The sequence below is a fragment of the Carettochelys insculpta genome, chromosome 15 (genome assembly GCF_033958435.1).
Source record: "Carettochelys insculpta isolate YL-2023 chromosome 15, ASM3395843v1, whole genome shotgun sequence".
Lineage (NCBI taxonomy): Eukaryota > Metazoa > Chordata > Testudines > Carettochelyidae > Carettochelys > Carettochelys insculpta.
In genome coordinates this window covers 31,770,862-31,787,966 of record NC_134151.1, presented here as the reverse complement: position 1 = coordinate 31,787,966, position 17,105 = coordinate 31,770,862, and the positions used below count along the sequence as shown (strand labels likewise).

The following is a 17,105-nucleotide window of genomic DNA, read 5'->3' as shown; positions in this document are numbered from 1 at the left end:
TCCAATCCATACTTCCTTAACTTATGGGCAAGAATGTTGTGGGAGACTGTATCAAAAGCTTTGTTAAATTCAAGGTATATCACATCCATCTACTTCCCCGTGTCCAGAGAGCCAGTTACTTCATCATAGAAGCTAATCAGATTGGTCAGGCATGACTTGTCCTTGGTGAATCCATGTTGACTACTCGATCACTTTCCCCTCTTCCAAGTGCTTCAGCATGGCTTCCTTGAGGATTCCCTCCATGATTTTTCCAGGGACTGAGGTAAGGCTGACAGGTCTATAGTTCCCTGGATTGTCCTTCTTTCCTTTTTTAAAGATGGACACTACATTTCCAGTCATCTGGGACCTCTCCCAATCTCCACGTGTTTTCAAAGATAATAGTCAAAGGCTGTGCAATGACATCTGCCAATTCCCTCAGTACCCTTGGGTGCATTAAATCCAGACCCATTGATTTGTATGAGTCCAGCTTTTCTAAATAGCTCTTAAGCTGTTCTTTCCCCACCGAATTCTGCCCACCTCCTTCCCATCCTGCATTGCCAATTGCCATGGTTTGGGAACTGAACTTGTCCATGAAGACTGAGGCAAAAAAAGCATTGAGTACTTCAGCCTTTCCCACAACATGTCACCAGGTTACCTCCCTCATCCAGTAACAGCCCCCACACCCTCCCTGATCACCCTATTAGTGTTAGCATACCTGTAGAAGCCCTTCTTGTTCCCCTTCCCATTCCTGGCTAGCTGCAGTTTCAATTGTATTTTCACTTTTCTGATTACACCTGGGCATTCTCCAGCCATATATTTATACTCTTCCTTAGCCATCTGTCCAAGTTTCCACTCCTTATACGCATCCTTTTTGAGTTTCAGCTCGCCAAGGATTTTCCTGGTAAGCCAAACTGGTTGCCTACAATATTTGCTTTTCTTATTGTGCATATGAAGTTCCTGTGCCTTCAATAAGACTTCTTTAAAATACCACCAGTTCTCCTGAACTCCTTTCCCCTTCATACTAGCTTCCCAGGGGCTCCTGCCCATCAATTCTCTCAGGGAGTCAAAGTCTGTGCTTCTGAAATCAAAGGTCTGTATTTTACTGCTCACTTTTCTTTCTTTTGTCAGAATCCTAAAATCTCCCATCTCATGATCTCTGCATCCCAGGCTGCCACACACTTCTATTTAGCCCATTAGTTCTTCCCTGTTTGTGAGCAGCAAGTCAAGCTGCACATGGCCCTTGGTCAGTTCCTTCAGAACTTCAGAAAGCTATTCCCAGCATTCTCCAAAAACTTCCTGGACTGTCTGTGTGCTTTTGTCTTGGTCTCCCAACAAATGTCCGAATGACTGAAATATCCCATGAGAACCAGGGCCTGTGATCTAGAAGCTTCTCTAAGTTGTCTGAAGAAATCCTTGTCTACCTCATCTACCTGATCTGGTGGTCTATAGCAGACACCAACCACAACATCACCTGTGTTGCTTCCACCTCTCACCTTAACCCAAAGACTCTCAACTGGCGTTTCTCCATCCACAGACTGGAGCTCTAAGCAATCATAAGCAATCTCCATCAATCAGCATTGACAACTATACGTTAGAGGTAGTCCATAAGTTCGTTTACCTCGGGTCCACCATCACTGACACCCTGTCCTTGGAGACTGAGCTAAATAGGAGGATCGGTAAAGCAGCCACAACTCTGTCCAGACTCAGCGAGAGAGTGTGGAATAACAACAAGCTGTACACTCACACCAAAATGCAAGTCTACAGAGCCTGCATCCTCAGCACCCTCCTTTACGGCAGCAAGACTTGGACCCTGTACGCCTGCCAGGAAAAGAGGCTGAATGTCTTCCACTTGCGCTGCCTCAGGCGCATCCTTGGAATATCATGGAAGGACAAAGTGTCCAACACTACCGTCCTTGAGCAAGCTGGAATCCCAACTATGCACACCCTCCTCAGGCAGCGTCGGCTCCGCTGGCTTGGCCACATCCACAGGATGAATGATGGAAGGATCCCAAAAGACATCCTGTATGGCGAGCTAGCCTCTGGCAAAAGACCTCCTGGACACCCCCAGCTGCGCTACAAAGATGTTTGCAAGAGAGACCTCAGGGAAGTAGACATCAAGCTGGACAGCTGGGAGGAGCTGGCAGACGATCGCAGCAGATGGATGCAGGAACTATACAAGGGCCTTCAGAAGGGTGAGTTGAAAATCAGACAGCTAGCAAAGAAGAAGCGAGCCCACAGAAAGCACAGCAAGGACATGCCAGACACCCATTACATATGCAACAGATGCAGCAAGGACTGTCACTCTCGTGTGGGTCTTCACAGTCACAGCTGACACTGCAAATGAGGATGCCAAACGGAACTACGAAGGGCGCGATCCATAGTCTACATAGACTGAAGGATGCTACTACTACTACTAGACTGGAGCTCTAAGCAATCGTACTGCTCTGTCACATACAACACAACTCCTCCTCCTTTTCTCACCTGCCTGTCCTTCCTGAACAGTTTATACCCTTACATGACAGTGCTCCAGTTATGCGAGTCATCCCACCAAGTCTCCAATATTCCAGTCACTTCAAATTTCTTTGACTGTGCCAGGGGGTCTCATTCTTTCTGTTACCCAGGCTTCTTGCATTTGTGTACAAACACCTTATATAGTTAGTTTATTGGCCTACTTTCTGCTTTTGAACCAGGAGTCCTCCTTTGTTGTTCCTTCCTCTTCCACTTACCTCAGGGCTTGTGTCACCATCCCCTGACAAACCTCCTCACTAGGATTGCAAGCATGCCCGCAAACGTGCTCTTTCCTCTTTTCGCTAGGTGGATCCCATCTCTTTCTAGCAATCCGTGTCCCCCAAACAAAATCCCATGGTTGAAGAAACCAAAGACCTCGCTCCGACACCACCTGCGCAACCACACATTTCCTTCCACAATTCGACTATCCCTACCTGGACCCCTTCCTTCAACAGGGAGGATGGATGAGAACACCACTTGTCCTCCATATTCCTTGATCTTCCTTCCCAGAGTTACATAATCTGCAGTGGTCTGCTCAAGGTCGTTCTTTGCTGTGTCATTAGTTCCTACATAAAGAAATAGGAAAGGGTAATGACCCTCACCCTGTCTGATGATTTTTTGAAGTGTCTCCATCACATCCTGGATTCTAGCTCCTGGCAGGCAGCAAACTTTCTGAGATTCCAGGTCTGGATGGCAGATGGATGAGTCTGTCCCTCTCAGGAGGGAGTCCCCGACCACCACCACCCGTCTTCTTCTCTCAGAGGTGGTGGTCATAGAACTCCCATTCCTAGGACAATGTATCCCATGCCTTCCAACATTGTGAGAGCTGTGCGCGCCCTCTGCATCCAATCAAATTGCTGCTACAGTTCAATCAGCACACTTGGCAAATTCTAGGGGCACAAGCACAGATAGTAAAACTACTCTATCCCAGGAGACTGTGCTGGTTATGACAATCTTGCAGCCCACTGACACGAAGGAGGACTGCTCATGCAACCTAGCCACTAGCTTAGATTGCCCCTCGCTGCCCCAGATCGTTGTAGAGAATATAAAGATATTTCATGTAACTCAACGAAGTGTTGTGAAGTCCTCAGATACTTCTGTGGCTCCTAGTAAAGTAGATAATATATCTGTGCAGTTCCCCTGTGTTTTTTCATGACTCTTGTTGCCACCTTAAACCCATGTGTATTGAAATCAGGAGTTCCACTTTCTGGCTCCAATCCTCCTGTTTGAGGACACTGTGTTAAAGTCATATTGCAGAATTTGTGATGTGTCCATTACTTCCATGGCTGCAATCTGTGTTGTGATTAAACAGGGGGTTAGGACAGCAGAAGCAGCCAGAGCTGGACAGGGTGGTTGACAGGTCTCCTATAAACGCTATATAAATATCAAACTGTGCAAGATCAAAGGCAGCACAATTACTGCCTGATAAAAATTCAATACCTGTCTTATTTCAAATGGAGGTAATTCTGTGTAATGCAGATGACAGGTGGTGGACTGACAGAGTCTGAAGTCTTACACTTAGCTCCAGAGCAAGAGTATAGAGAATGGTTGCTACCCCACCCTGATTTGCTGTCTCAACTCTGGAGCAGCCAGCTTCGGGTGCCAACTTCACTGGGATCAACGCAACCCTTGGTCTGTCTGCAAAGGTTGCCACCAAAAGTGCCCAATTTGTGTTAGGAATTTTTGGGGCCAAATACATTCCTGGTGTAAAGTCAATGGAGTTACAGCAGGCATTAATTTAATTAGCTCATGCAAAGACAGGGCTGAAGGGGATGTCAGTAAGTTAGTAGTCCATCCTTTCATGCTGCTCCTGTTTCCCAGATAGTTGGCTAACACCCCATAAAACTCATGTCATGTATCGGAGTTGTCAGCTCGAAATGACTGTATCCTATTGTTAACAAGCAGGAATTGCTGCGTAAAATGTACAGTCAGTTTGGGTCTCCCAGAAGTGTAGGAGGTGTAACATTGCCTGAACCAGATGTTGGAGTCATTTATTGGTGGGTCATTGACAAGGGAGACAAAGAGCCTCTGAGGGTCAACCTTAGTGAGGTGGACAATCATGACAGGATGTGAGCCCAACCCTGGCATGATGGTCAGAAATAGTACTGAGAGTATACAGCAGCTGTCCTGCAGTGTGCTTAAAATGGGCTTGTTTTACTGTTTGTCAGATAATAGAGTGAGAGATGGGCATCTTGGCTACCACCAAGAACTGAAATGGGAACCTTTGGAGCTAAAAGCATGATCTCCACAGCTTGAATTAAATCAGGCTTGCCAGCCAAGAGCTCTGAGGGACTCATTTCCTTTGTAGATTAGGCACAGAGTGGGCATGGCATCCCCTGACCAGTTGGTTACATATCAGCCTGTAGGACTGTGTTACATAGAAACAAGACCTGCAAGAGAGATATTAAACCTTTGGAGCAAAAATCCTGGATTGGAACAAGGGGATGAGATAAGGGATCTTCCATAGCTTTGATTTCTCCCCATTAAAGTTCCTCAAATTCAACTGTCCATCTCACCTATTGCCCCAGCCACTGCTGCCTTCATTCTGAAGTGCAATAGAATCTGAGTGCCCAAGCAGGGACCAGAAGGAAAGTGACAGAAGAAGAGGGGTAACCATGTAGCGCTATTGACCTTTCAGGAAGCAGCTGTAATAAAACTCAGGAACAAGCACAGCCTTGTGGGAGGGAGCTTTGAAATTCTGCATGGCCTTATAGGAGAGGGCCCAGGAACATATATACCCTTTTGGGTTGGAGTGTTGGAATGTACAGGACCATATAAGAGGGAGCCCTAGAATCCATCTATCTTAGAGCTTTATAGTACACAAGCTCATTCCATACAGACTAGCTCAACAGTAACCAAAGTCTAAGTGGGGAAAAGCTCCTGGGAGGAGCCAGGGAATGGAATGTGCACAAGCTAACAGGAGGGAATTCTGGAATGTGCACACCCTTGCAGGAGGGACCTGTAGGTTTCTCCTTCCTCCACCTCTTCCAAACAACAAAAAGGCAAAGTCACTGTTGCTAATTAAATAGAATGTGCTAATATGCCTGGGCTTCAAGTGCAAGCTAATTACCGTGGGGACTGTGGGACATTTTCCAAGCAACTGTTCAGGTAATACAAACCTGCAATTCCATATTATTAAATAGGGGTTCCACGCTAGCTTGAGACACTTCCCAGAGAAACAACAAACAACATTTGTAGCTTACAAATCCCCCTTGACTGCTGCTTCACACTGGAGAGTGAAGAAGGAAGTGTCTCCTTAGTGGGCAATAATAACAATAAAGCAAACTTGTGAAATGTAAAGAGTTTGAGTTTATTCCCCTGGCATTGACTTACCTCTGAAACAGAGAATACACCAGGTGCTGCTTTCACAATCCTGTCCCTTTTGGCAGCCCTTACTGCTCGCTGGGTCTTCTCATACCAGTGTGTAACTGCTGCAGGGTAAAAAATCTGAAACTGGAATGATGAAACTCCCATGGGGGAAAATAGCACTAATTTTGGGGTGAAATTCACCCCAGTGCAAAGGAACCAGCACAAGGTCTTTGCAATACACAAGTTTCACATAAGCCCTATTTTGAGGATTTTCATAGTCCTTCTGATGGCTCTCTGCATGAGAGTGAATTTAATCCTGAGTGTCTTTGCCAGAAAAAATTAAGAAAAATGAGATCATCATAACCAACAGCACAGACCAAAAGTGCTAAGTTGGACTCAATGCCAGGTCTCCTGTAATGGTTCTCTGCTTTGACACAGCCTCACTGCATGGCCTTGGAGAAGCCAATCTCTTATGCCTCAGTTTGCCCACCTCTAAGAGGCAGGGATTGCGTCTCCCATCCTTGTTTTGCTGTTGTAACTGAGCTCTTGGGACAGAAATTGCTTTAGAAGTGCAGAGGAACTTTATAAAGATCAATTCATCTTTCTTGGTGATGTCCTTGTTCTTAGTTATACAGTCACCAAAGCCTTCCTCCTGGAAGGCACTACATTTCCCTTGATATGGCTTAATCCAGTTTATACCCACAGGCTATGGTTACACTGGAGAGTTTTGCTGACAAAACGGGGGGGTTGTCAACAAAACTCCTGGAGAGTTTATACACAAAACGCGTTTTGTCAACAAAACCCAGCACTTTCACCAGCAGCATTCTGCCTCAAAACGTTGAGGCATAACACTGCTGTCGATATATTTCTTTCAACAAAACAGCTGTATAAATGTCCCCAGGGCCTCTCTTAACAGACAGGACATCCACAACAATGGACAACCCTGTCTGCCGTGCTTCCGGGTGCCTGTTTTGTCGAGAGAGCAGCCAGGAAGTCCAGCTGCTCTGTTGACAGCCCGGAGCAATCTCCTAATTGGCTTTTGTGTGTATACACGATCTGTCAAAAGAGGTTTTGTCAGGAAAATTCTCCAGACAGTGACTTCTATCGACGGATAGCTGTAGTGTAACCGTAGCCACAGGGTGATGCTGGCGTAGCCTTTTGGCATATGGCAGGGGTTCTCAAACTTCATTGCACTGCACCCTCCTGCTGACAACAAAAATTATTACATGACCCAGGCAGGGGAGACCAAAGCTTCAGTCCACCCAAGCTCCATCACTCTAGGTCAGGTGGGAGGGCAGATCCTGTAATATGAGCTCCCTTGCCCAGGTCTGAAGTCCTTGGGCTTTGGCTTCAGCACCACATAGTGGGGCTCACGCTTTGGCCCTAGGCCCCAGTGAGTGTAAGCCAGCCCTGGCAAACCCCTTAAAGCAGGGGGGGACCCCCCAGCATGAGAACCACTGGTGTATGGTATTGTTTAGTGCAGCAGTTCTCACACTGGTCTGACAAGCACTTGCTGCTGCTTCACAGAGAGCTGACTGGTCATCTAATCTGCTAGCTCCCATCACACCAGTGTAGGAGCCTCCCAAGTGTCAATGAACTGATCTCTCAACCTCCCCTCCCCCTTGTGAGACAGAAGCAAATTCAGAGTTTCTAGTTTATAAAGAGGCAAAGAGATGGATTTCCCCAAGCAACAGGAAGTTTGTGGCAGAGTCAAGAATTGACCCACTATTCAGAACTCCACTCCCTGCGCTGCAGACCCATCCCATCCTCCACCACATCATATAATCATGGTCCCTCCTCCTTGTTTTCTCCCTCTGCTACCAAGATTTTCCAAATGCACATTGCAACTTCTAATGTGAAAAGGTTCCCATTTTCTCTAATGCTCCTTGATCACCTTGGTGAGGTTTGCACCTCTTCACTTTAGAGCTGAAAATCTCAAACATCGCATTTTGAAGTCACTTTTCTTCCTTTACAAACCTTGGTTGTTATGGTGACAGTTCCAGAAGGGAACACTTTCAAAGATCTTTTGGGAGATTTTATGATTACAATATACTTACTTCAATTACTTTGCAGAGAGGAGACTATTATCTTTGCACTTTGCTAAATGTGAATTCCTTTGTTTCCTTTCTGAGGATTGCTTGGATGCGTGTATAACTTTTATTCTTGGTCCTGGTGCCAAAGTGCCAAAATACTTAGCTCTAACAGGGAAACATGGGAAAGAGTTTATGGATATTCTTAATTAATACCTTGGGATGAACTAAATATTGCCCTGAGTTGCAAAGTTTGGCTCTGGATGGAGATCCAGATTTGAGCTTCCCAAAAGTTTGTGTGTTTTAATTTAGTTCATGCCCGTCCCTAACAGCAACAATAGTCACAGAAGGCAACTGTAATGTAAATATTGACAGTTGTATCTGGCACTTTGTATTTTGCATCAGCACAGCACGTTATGACATTCCGTCCACACTCATAATTCTCCATGGCCTGTGAACATCTCTTTCCTCTCTCCGGCTGAAACAGTGAGTACAGAAGCTTTCAAGGACATTTTGCAGCAGTGTGGAGGTAAACAAATTATTTCTCTGTCTTCGGTGGACCCAAGACATCCATCTTTGACATCAAAGTGTGCAGGATAGGACTGAATTTTGTGGCACACTTTAATGCAGTTATTTAACATAACAAAAAGCACATTGCTGGCTAGAGAATAGAGGTTTGGGGATCTGATATGACTGGAAGGCTCTGTTTCATAGCTGTGATGCCCTGGCTGTTGAATATGTTCAAAATGACAGAAGTGACTCTGACAGAATTTAAACGACTATTGGCCAGTCTGGCCTATATGAGTAATTGTATTAGTGTTAGCAGTTAGTGATATTGCAGATCCCATCCCCATGCCAATGTGGAAGTCAAAGTTCTGTGGCAACATCCACCCTCCCCTGCCTGACTAAGGCAACTCTGCATGCTTAGGGGTCTGCTGCTGTGCAGGGGTTGGGGGTGGGGGCAGGTTGCAGAAGCAGGGAGGGGCCATCACCATCCTCCAAGCCCTACACAAAAGCTAGCACTTCTGGCAGACTGGGGCTGCATTAATTCCTCCATGATGGTGGCAGCTGGTCATTAGCTTCTGGAGCCAAAGAAATATTAACCAGCAACTAGCAGGGTAGCGGTGCAAAGTGGCTTTGATAATGCAAGACATCTTTGCTGTAAAACATCAGGAAGAATGTATGCAAAGCGTGGAATAAACTTACAAACACAAAGCAGCAAGAAATTAGCGTTCCCCATAAATTCAGTTTCGAAGCTGGGAAGGACGGGGGCTGCTGACGGAATGCACACATGGATTCCAGGCTGTAGATGAAGAGCTGCTGTGGGGAATCTCACTCGTTAACATGTCAGAGTCGTTGGCAGGCCAACCTGTGATGGTTTATACAAGAGCTCTTGGAGGAAGGAGACCACGGCAGACAGAGGTTTTATAACTGAATGAAATGTGCTTCTGTGTATTTAACTACAGGCAGGAGCATCAAGGGAAAAATGAATAATCAGAGTCCTGCAGCTCCAGAACTTGTCTCCCTTCTACTTCCCCATCCTTTTTCTCTCCTTTGCCTTGCTCTCTGGTTGCTACCTCCTCTTGCTTTATCTATTTTTCCAGCCTCCCACCTCCTTCCTCCTCCTCTTCTCCCCCCCTTTGCGACAAAGGAGGCAAATGTCCCACTGTTTTCTCTCTTTGTCCTGTGTAAGGGCTGTACTACACAAGCCCAACAAGGAAGAGTGAGGAGGGGGTGTCTATAAGCCTTGCATGACAGAATGGGTCTCAATGCCTGCTCCAAATAGACCAGCATGGGGGGCTGGCTACAGAAGGGGCCAAAGGCTCCAGGCTTATGGGAATCCGGCAGCTGAGACTTCTCCATTGAGCCAATAGGGAAAGGATGTGGCAGCTGTTCCTGACCATAGCCCAGAACAATGTCTGCAATGTCCTAGCTGCAGGTTGGGCAGGGGGATCCATTCTCACCTTCCCAGGGTTCCTTGCACAAACTCCATTTGCAGATTTGCATGGGGGACTGCGGATGTAATTCAAGCAGATAATAAACCATGACATGAAAATAAAGCTGGTTGCCTGGGGAGCACCACAGTTGAGGTCCCTCTAGGCAAAGGTTCAGAACTAGGTAGGCCACTCGTGTGATTTGAAGCTGGACAGTCCTCTTCTTTGGGTGGTTTGTCCCTTGCCAGTACTGAGACACACCCAGAAGAGGTTTTATTCAGAATTTATATCGCACCAGCAGGGAGGAGTGGTGAAATCTCCAAAACGGCATCGTCTATGTAGCATAACTTCAGAAGTACCATGCATGCAAAGGCATGCTAGTTTGGGCGGGTCACCTCTGGGGCTGGAAGTACCAGAGCGTCTGGTATTCTGAGGCTGAGTCTACACTCTGAGATAAAATCAAATTTAAGGCAGTCAGCTGGATATTAAAACACCTCTGTCTTCACTGCAAATACTATTATCTCAAATTAGTGAGCGCTAATACCGTTAACAAAATGTCGATATTACCAGATGGGTATAGCATCTATCTATTTGCACTGATTAGGCTTCATTGGAGTACCTTGTCAAGTTCTGGGCACCACATTTCAAGAAAGAGGTGGAGAAATTGGATAGGATCCAGAGAAGAGCAATTAAATGATTAAAGGTCTGAAAAATATGACCTATGAGTAAAGATTTGTTTAGTTTGGAAAAGAGAAGGCTGAGAGGGGACATGATCACAACTTTTAAGTACCTAAAAGAGTGTTACAAGGAGGAGGGAGAAAAATTGTTCTCCTTGGCCTCTGAGGAGAGGACAAGAAGCAATGGCTTAAACTGTAGCAAGGGAGGTTTAGGTTGCACATTAGCAAACATTTCCTGTCAGGGTGGTTAAGCACTGGAATAAATTGTTTAGGGAGGTCGTAGACTCTCCATCACTGGAGATAGCGAAGAACAGGTTAGAGAAATATCTAACATGGATAATATAGATGGTATTTCCCTGCTGCGAGGGTGAGCAACTGAACTTGACCTCTTGAGGTTCTGTCCAGTTCTAGTATTCTGTGATTCTATCTATCTATCTATCTATCTATCTATCTCATTGAAGTCGCCTGGATGAAGCAGGAATCCTGAAAAAAACATAGAACATTTAGTGTTTGTTTTAGCCTCAAGCAAAGTGAAACAAGAAAGGGAAAATGTGTTTTTAAATAACCTTAGAGCTGCTATGCCTTTGTTTCATGAGTTGTTCCAAGGTTGTGGTAAAGTATCTAAGGAGTTCCACCTCCAATTCATATATAGGTACAAAGAGTTAATGCTAAAGTTTTGAAATTACAGTGAAACCCATCTGATTACACCCTTGATCTTGCTGGTTTTAAAAGACAAAGCAGAGTCCCTTCCCTATTGGTCTCTGTGGAACTGGCTTCACTCCAACCATGAGAGCATGTGTTTATAGTGAGGACCTGATAATCCTAATGGGTTTTGGATTAAAGCCATCAGATTTCTGCCAAATTCTCCCTTGTCCGTCTTATTCTTTATTTCCTCAATGCACTGTCCTGATGACAAAGACACAGTGTTTCTGGTTTTCAGTTTATAATCTTGGACCCTCCTGAGATGCACATTCTAAAGAAAGAAAGAAAAACATTCCTCTGCTAAGTGGTGCTTGGTACTGAAAATCAGCCCCTTAGTAGGAGATGCCTTTGGGACCTAACCAAGGATCAGAACCTGGGAAAGGTCCCAAGTATATTTTCATATAGACTCAGATAGCTGGGATTGCAGGAGTATTAACAAGATGTGCTAATGTGGAAATCATCTCTGCCCTCTGTTATATCTAGGTTCCAAAGTCAATGTTGCCTAATTCACACAATTTGGAAAATACGTGCAATGAACATCCCTTCTGTCATTACACTTTTCCTTCAGTAGAGGGTATGGAAACAGTGAACGAAACTACTGCTTACCCTGGTAGGGCTCTGGAGCTTACACATATGGGATGTTCAAAGACACCCCTGACTTACTTTAGCCACGCAGATAGTCCCATTGGCTCTAAATCCATATGCATAAAATTCCTCCTGAGAGTATGTGTTTGCAGGATCAGGGGCCTTAGTTTAGATAGTCCGTAAGCCAGATGGCTCCTTAAATCTGCTGTGTACCTCCCCCTGCTGATACCTATAATAACTGGCACTTCCCCTTTCTTGTCATTTTCAAAACTTTATTTGTGCTCCTCATGCCAATACCATCAAGGGGAGGAGACAAAGCAGAATTCTCTCCGCCATCAGAATGTCTAATTCTGTATAACAGATTTAATTAATTACTTACTATAACATAAAAACTTACCCAGTAGTATGTGTACACATACATATTGACACACACGAAGGAGTACATTAATGAGCAGAAGAAGAGAAAGAGAAACCAAAAACCGGATAAAATAAGGGTGAGAGATACAAGAGATTATAGCAGAGCCAGCGCTGTCATATGAAAAGATCCTAAGGGACAGAAAAATGGGCCCTCTTCATTGTGACCACACAGCAGAGTTCCATGAGTGCTGTAGGAACTTTCCACTCCCATTCCCAAGAGGCAGGGACTCAAATGTTCCCAGCAGCCAAAGCAAATCTGTTCTTAAAGGGCTATGTCTGTTCATCTGGTTTTCTGAGGCAGTGAGGGATGGGCGAGGCCACATACAGGCCCAAGAGGCATAATTTAATCGAGCATGAAATGAGCCAGAGTGAGAGCAGAGTGCAGCCCTCCACCCAAAGAGAGAAATTTCACTGCAAGGGCAGAGACTGTGTGAGAGTGAGGCAGGGCTGGAGAATGCTGGGGACGCCATCACTCAGCCAAAAAAAGGTGCACAGAATTGCAGGGGTCCAGTTTTGCTGAATTGTGTGATCTAGGGGATCCTGAGAGCCTTGCTGTCAATGGGCCAGGTTCACTCCTTGGGTTCTTTTAGCACATGCCAGCAGGACCTGGCCCCAACAGTAGAAAGTCCTGGGACACAGCGCTGCAAACCAAAAGATGCCCTGGTGGCTCTCTCACCGGCTCTGAAAGCCGCTTCCCCTTAACAGGACCCTGCTGCCTGCCCTGCCACACAGATGAATGGTCTCGCTAGAGCAGGGATGGGCAACTGCAAATAGTGGGTGGGCTGTGTGAGTGGCCTTCCTCCACCTCAGAGGGCTGCAGCAGCCCCTAGCCCATATAGCTTCCATCTGTGCAACCCTGCTGTGTGACCCCCATCCCCCATGCCCTTCACATGCCAGAGCCCCACACTTACCTGCCACACCCCTCCCTCCCAGCACTTTTGGCACATGGGAATTGCCCGATTCGTGCTCTGTTCCCATTCCTTCCCCTTCTTCCCAGAGCTGGAGTGCTGCAAACAGCTGATTCTTGGTGTTCCAGCTCTGTGAGGGAAGGACAGGGTCTGTTTGAGCCAAGTTTGCACTATGCAAGGATCTGACCCCTTCTGCTAATCTTACTCTGTGCATTGAGTGAATTCCACTGTCTCTTTACAAGGCTACTTCCTTGTGTCTGAGAGCATGACTGAAGCAAGAATCTTCCTTTTCCAGCTTCCTTCTCTCCACATGGCAGACCTGCAGGAAAGAATATGGTTCTGGGCAGAAGCCAGGAGCGGTCCATGCTGATGAGACTCATTGCTACTGCCCCCTACGCTGTGTTGCTGTGGATGGAGGTAGGTTGTGTGAAGAGCTCTGTGTGTGTGTGCACAGTCTGTGATTCATGTCGACTGCTCCCACGTGTGATAGACTGGGTGTCCCACAAACGCAACCCATAATACCATTAGCCAAGTTCAACATGGAGCTTTGCTTTACACTTAAGAGATGATTAGTCATATTTTTTTAACCTTTGTGCCCTGAGATGTCCTATGTAAGTGAGCTAGATCAATCCAAAGCAGTAGATAAATTAAGCAGCATTCTTCCTTGGACTGGGATGTGCTGCATTGGATTTGGCTAGTTCCCTGCTGTAATAGAAATGTATATGTAAATATCCCCCCAGACATCTCATAATGACATATAAACAATGACAAAGCCACCTGCTGATCAGCTGGGAGATCGGCCCTGAACTTGCATTAGCAAGCCATTGATCCATTTTTCAAAAAAAGCATTCAGAGCAGATGATTTAACTTGCATTCAAAAATCAGTCAGCTTAAAGCCAGCTATTGAGCCGTGATTCCCAGTGTTTGGCATGGAGGTGAACGCACAAAACCAAGTGACACCCACCTGAAAGTATTATAGTCTGTTTGGGCCCATGCACCAGATTAAACAGTGCCTAAGGCTTCCAAGCTGGTGTCATTCACCGTCTCTGAACAGGTTAGGTGGGATTGACGTGGACAAGTCCAAAATCACTAGAGGGGCAAAAGCAGATGTGAAATGAGAGGGGTTTTCTCCCCTGGAATTCACCGCTGAAGGTATGCATTTGTTTCTACATCTTATTTGTTCTTTCTGCCCCATTCATCTCTGGTGTCTGATGAATTCAGCCCAATCACTTTAAAATACTGGTCTTGAAAATGAGAACTGGAATGTTGTACAGTTTGCACTTCCCTGGTCCAGCATGGTTAGGAGCTGACAGGTCCCGAATGACAGAATTTGCCAGACCAGGGGAGCTCCAGGGCTTCTGCCCCAGGCAGCCCCAGCCTCCTGCTCCCTGGAGACTCAGGGCTTCCCAGGGCTGCCATGGGACTCCAGCATGCGGGGGCTCTGGCCCCTGCCCTGAGCTCCAGCCACAGGTCTATGCTCCAGTCAGAGCCTCCAGCCACAGGCCCACGCTCCAGTGGGGGCTCTGCCCTGCCCTCTCCATGCAGCAGAACTGACAGGATCTCCAGCTCTAGCCTGGGCCAGGCTGCCAGCCACTGCTTGGGCCCCAGCTCCTGCAGGTCCAGCCCCAAGACTCTCCGGTCCTACAACATCCAAGGTCCTGCCTGACCACAGATGTTGCCGAACAAGACAATACTGGATTTAAGTTGTTCAGCCTTTAGAATGTCTAATTTAATCTACCTATGATACTTGTATGGGTCCTGTTACCATAATAATTGAGCGTGTGATGGTCTTTAATACATTTATGTTTAATAGGAAACAGGAGTACAGAGAGACTGATTTACCCAGAGACCGGCAGGAAGACAATGGCAAATCAGGAAATTGAACACATACCTCCAAATCCTTCCTCTCAACAGGGCCTAAATATTGATTGAGACCTTCAAATGCTACTGCTATGCAAATGAATAATAATAATGAATATTCCCCCATTAGAGGAAAATGTAATAGGAAATAAATACTTTAACTTGTTCCACACCATGACACGCTACATTATTCCTGGTGTTATACACGTAGGGTTGGGAAAAGATTTTTATGGATAAATATTGGTAAATGCCAGTTTTACCATATATCCATAAACTGACAAATGTATTTCCACTGATGATAATAGAAATGCACAGCCTGGCGAAGTAAGAAAAATGGTGTTTGGGAATCTTATTAGAGTTTGCTTTAAGGATATTTTCTTGTATATTTTAACATAGGACATTGACAATTTGTGTTTTAAATTTATAAAAGCTATAGATTCTGGAATTTCAACACCTATTATCGTTAAATAATCACTGTCTGCCACATCCTCTCCTAATTTCCCACAACTATGAAAATGTAAAATTATAAAAATATTTTAGAAAAATCCTTAACGTTCATATATTTATACAAGAGAACATGTACATTGATAACACTAGAAAAAAAAAGCTTTAAATTAGGCATCAATATCTGTTGAAATTATTAAAAATTGGATTACATACACACACATAATTGTTGTAGTGGCATGACAAGGAAAGTCAGTCTGCCCTGGGAAATCATTCCTTGTTATCTGTTATTTTGCATAGTTGCTCCAGTGTGCTTGGTGCCTTGCAGACTGTTCACTAGGCAGGTTTCCAGCTCCAAGAGCTTACAGTAATGGCATTGGAAATGGCATTGGAAATGAAATTGATCTGAAGAAGTGGGTCTGTCCCACAAAAGCTCATCACCGAATAAATTATTTTGTTAGTCTTTAAAGTGCTACATTTCTGCTTCTTTGTTTTATTGGAATACAGACTAACACAGCTACCTCTCTGTTACTATTCAGGAATGGCATCAGTCATCCCACAAAGAAGGGAGGAGGACAGCAATAAAACAACACGAAGCAAAGAAGTAAAGTTAAGTACACATCTTACAACTAACATTGAAATACAAACTGTCAATATTATATGCTGAAATATACAAAGTAAATATCCTTAAAGCAAACTCTAACAGAGTTCTCAAGCAGCATATCTGTGTTTGTCTGAACTTACACGTAGTGGGAATTCTCTGGGACAGGCCTGAGTGGTAATGACAGCATTATAAAAAGATTGCTTTCAGACCCATTTTACAGACACATCTGGAAGGAACTCACAGCTCTGTCACCCATCACTGTCCTCAGTCAGGGCTGGTTAGTGCCGCTTTCCAGACCCACCGTTATTTTTGGGCAAAGCTGGGCTCTGCATGGTACTTTTCTCTGAACCCATCACTGCTCTCAGGCAATTCTAGATGGTACCCCTGGGTTATCTGAGCACATGGTGTGGAATTTCGATGTATCTTAAACCCATGCACAGGCCTAATAAATAACAGCCCGTGATATCACAGAATCAGAGCTGAGTCACTTCTTTAGATACCCTGTTCTGCTGAATCAGGACTCTGTAACCAGGAGGAAAGGGATAAAGGCGGAACAACCATGCTGGGTGGTTAAAAGAAAAAAAAAGGCTATGCACCATCAGGGGAATCCTGGTCCTTACCTGGCAGCATACAGCCACTTTTCTTCTTACAGGCTGCAGAATGCTTCAGGCTCACACAGTGGAGAGTAGAAAATGCTGTAAGTGCAATGCCTTGGGAAACAGCCCATATCCAACAGACTCAGGAGTCTCCCTTTTCTATGTGCACAGCAGTTGAAAATGTCTCAGGTTGAGGCTTTTTCTTACACTGCCACTGGAGGGAGGACGTTGGTATCATACATCTAGCTTCCAGTTACTGTAGCAGCCCAACTGACCCAAAACCATGTGAATGTACATGTTGATGTGCTCCTGCCTGAGGACTTTATTGCTTCATTGGCCTAAGTACATGCAGCAAAGCAGCACATGCAGACATCATGCATACACTCTCCTGCATTTCTATAGATCCTGCCATGTGAGGATCTCAAAGCACTTTTGGAAATATGAGTGGTCACAACATCCTTCTCATGAGAGTAAATGCCATCAGCCACTGTGAAAGATGGGAGGACTGAGGTGCAGACAGATGAAGTGACTGTGCCAAGGTTATGTGGTGGG

General features: G+C 45.4%; 1 long non-coding RNA gene across 1 annotated transcript; it reads left to right on the top strand.

Moving 5' to 3' along the window:
* Positions 1-5,532: 5,532 nt before the first annotated feature.
* LOC142021230 (uncharacterized) lies at positions 5,533-16,140 on the top strand. Its single transcript, XR_012647625.1, has 3 exons — positions 5,533-5,595; positions 13,345-13,466; positions 15,893-16,140. It is a non-coding gene; the product is annotated as an uncharacterized LOC142021230 (long non-coding RNA).
* Positions 16,141-17,105: the final 965 nt, after the last annotated feature.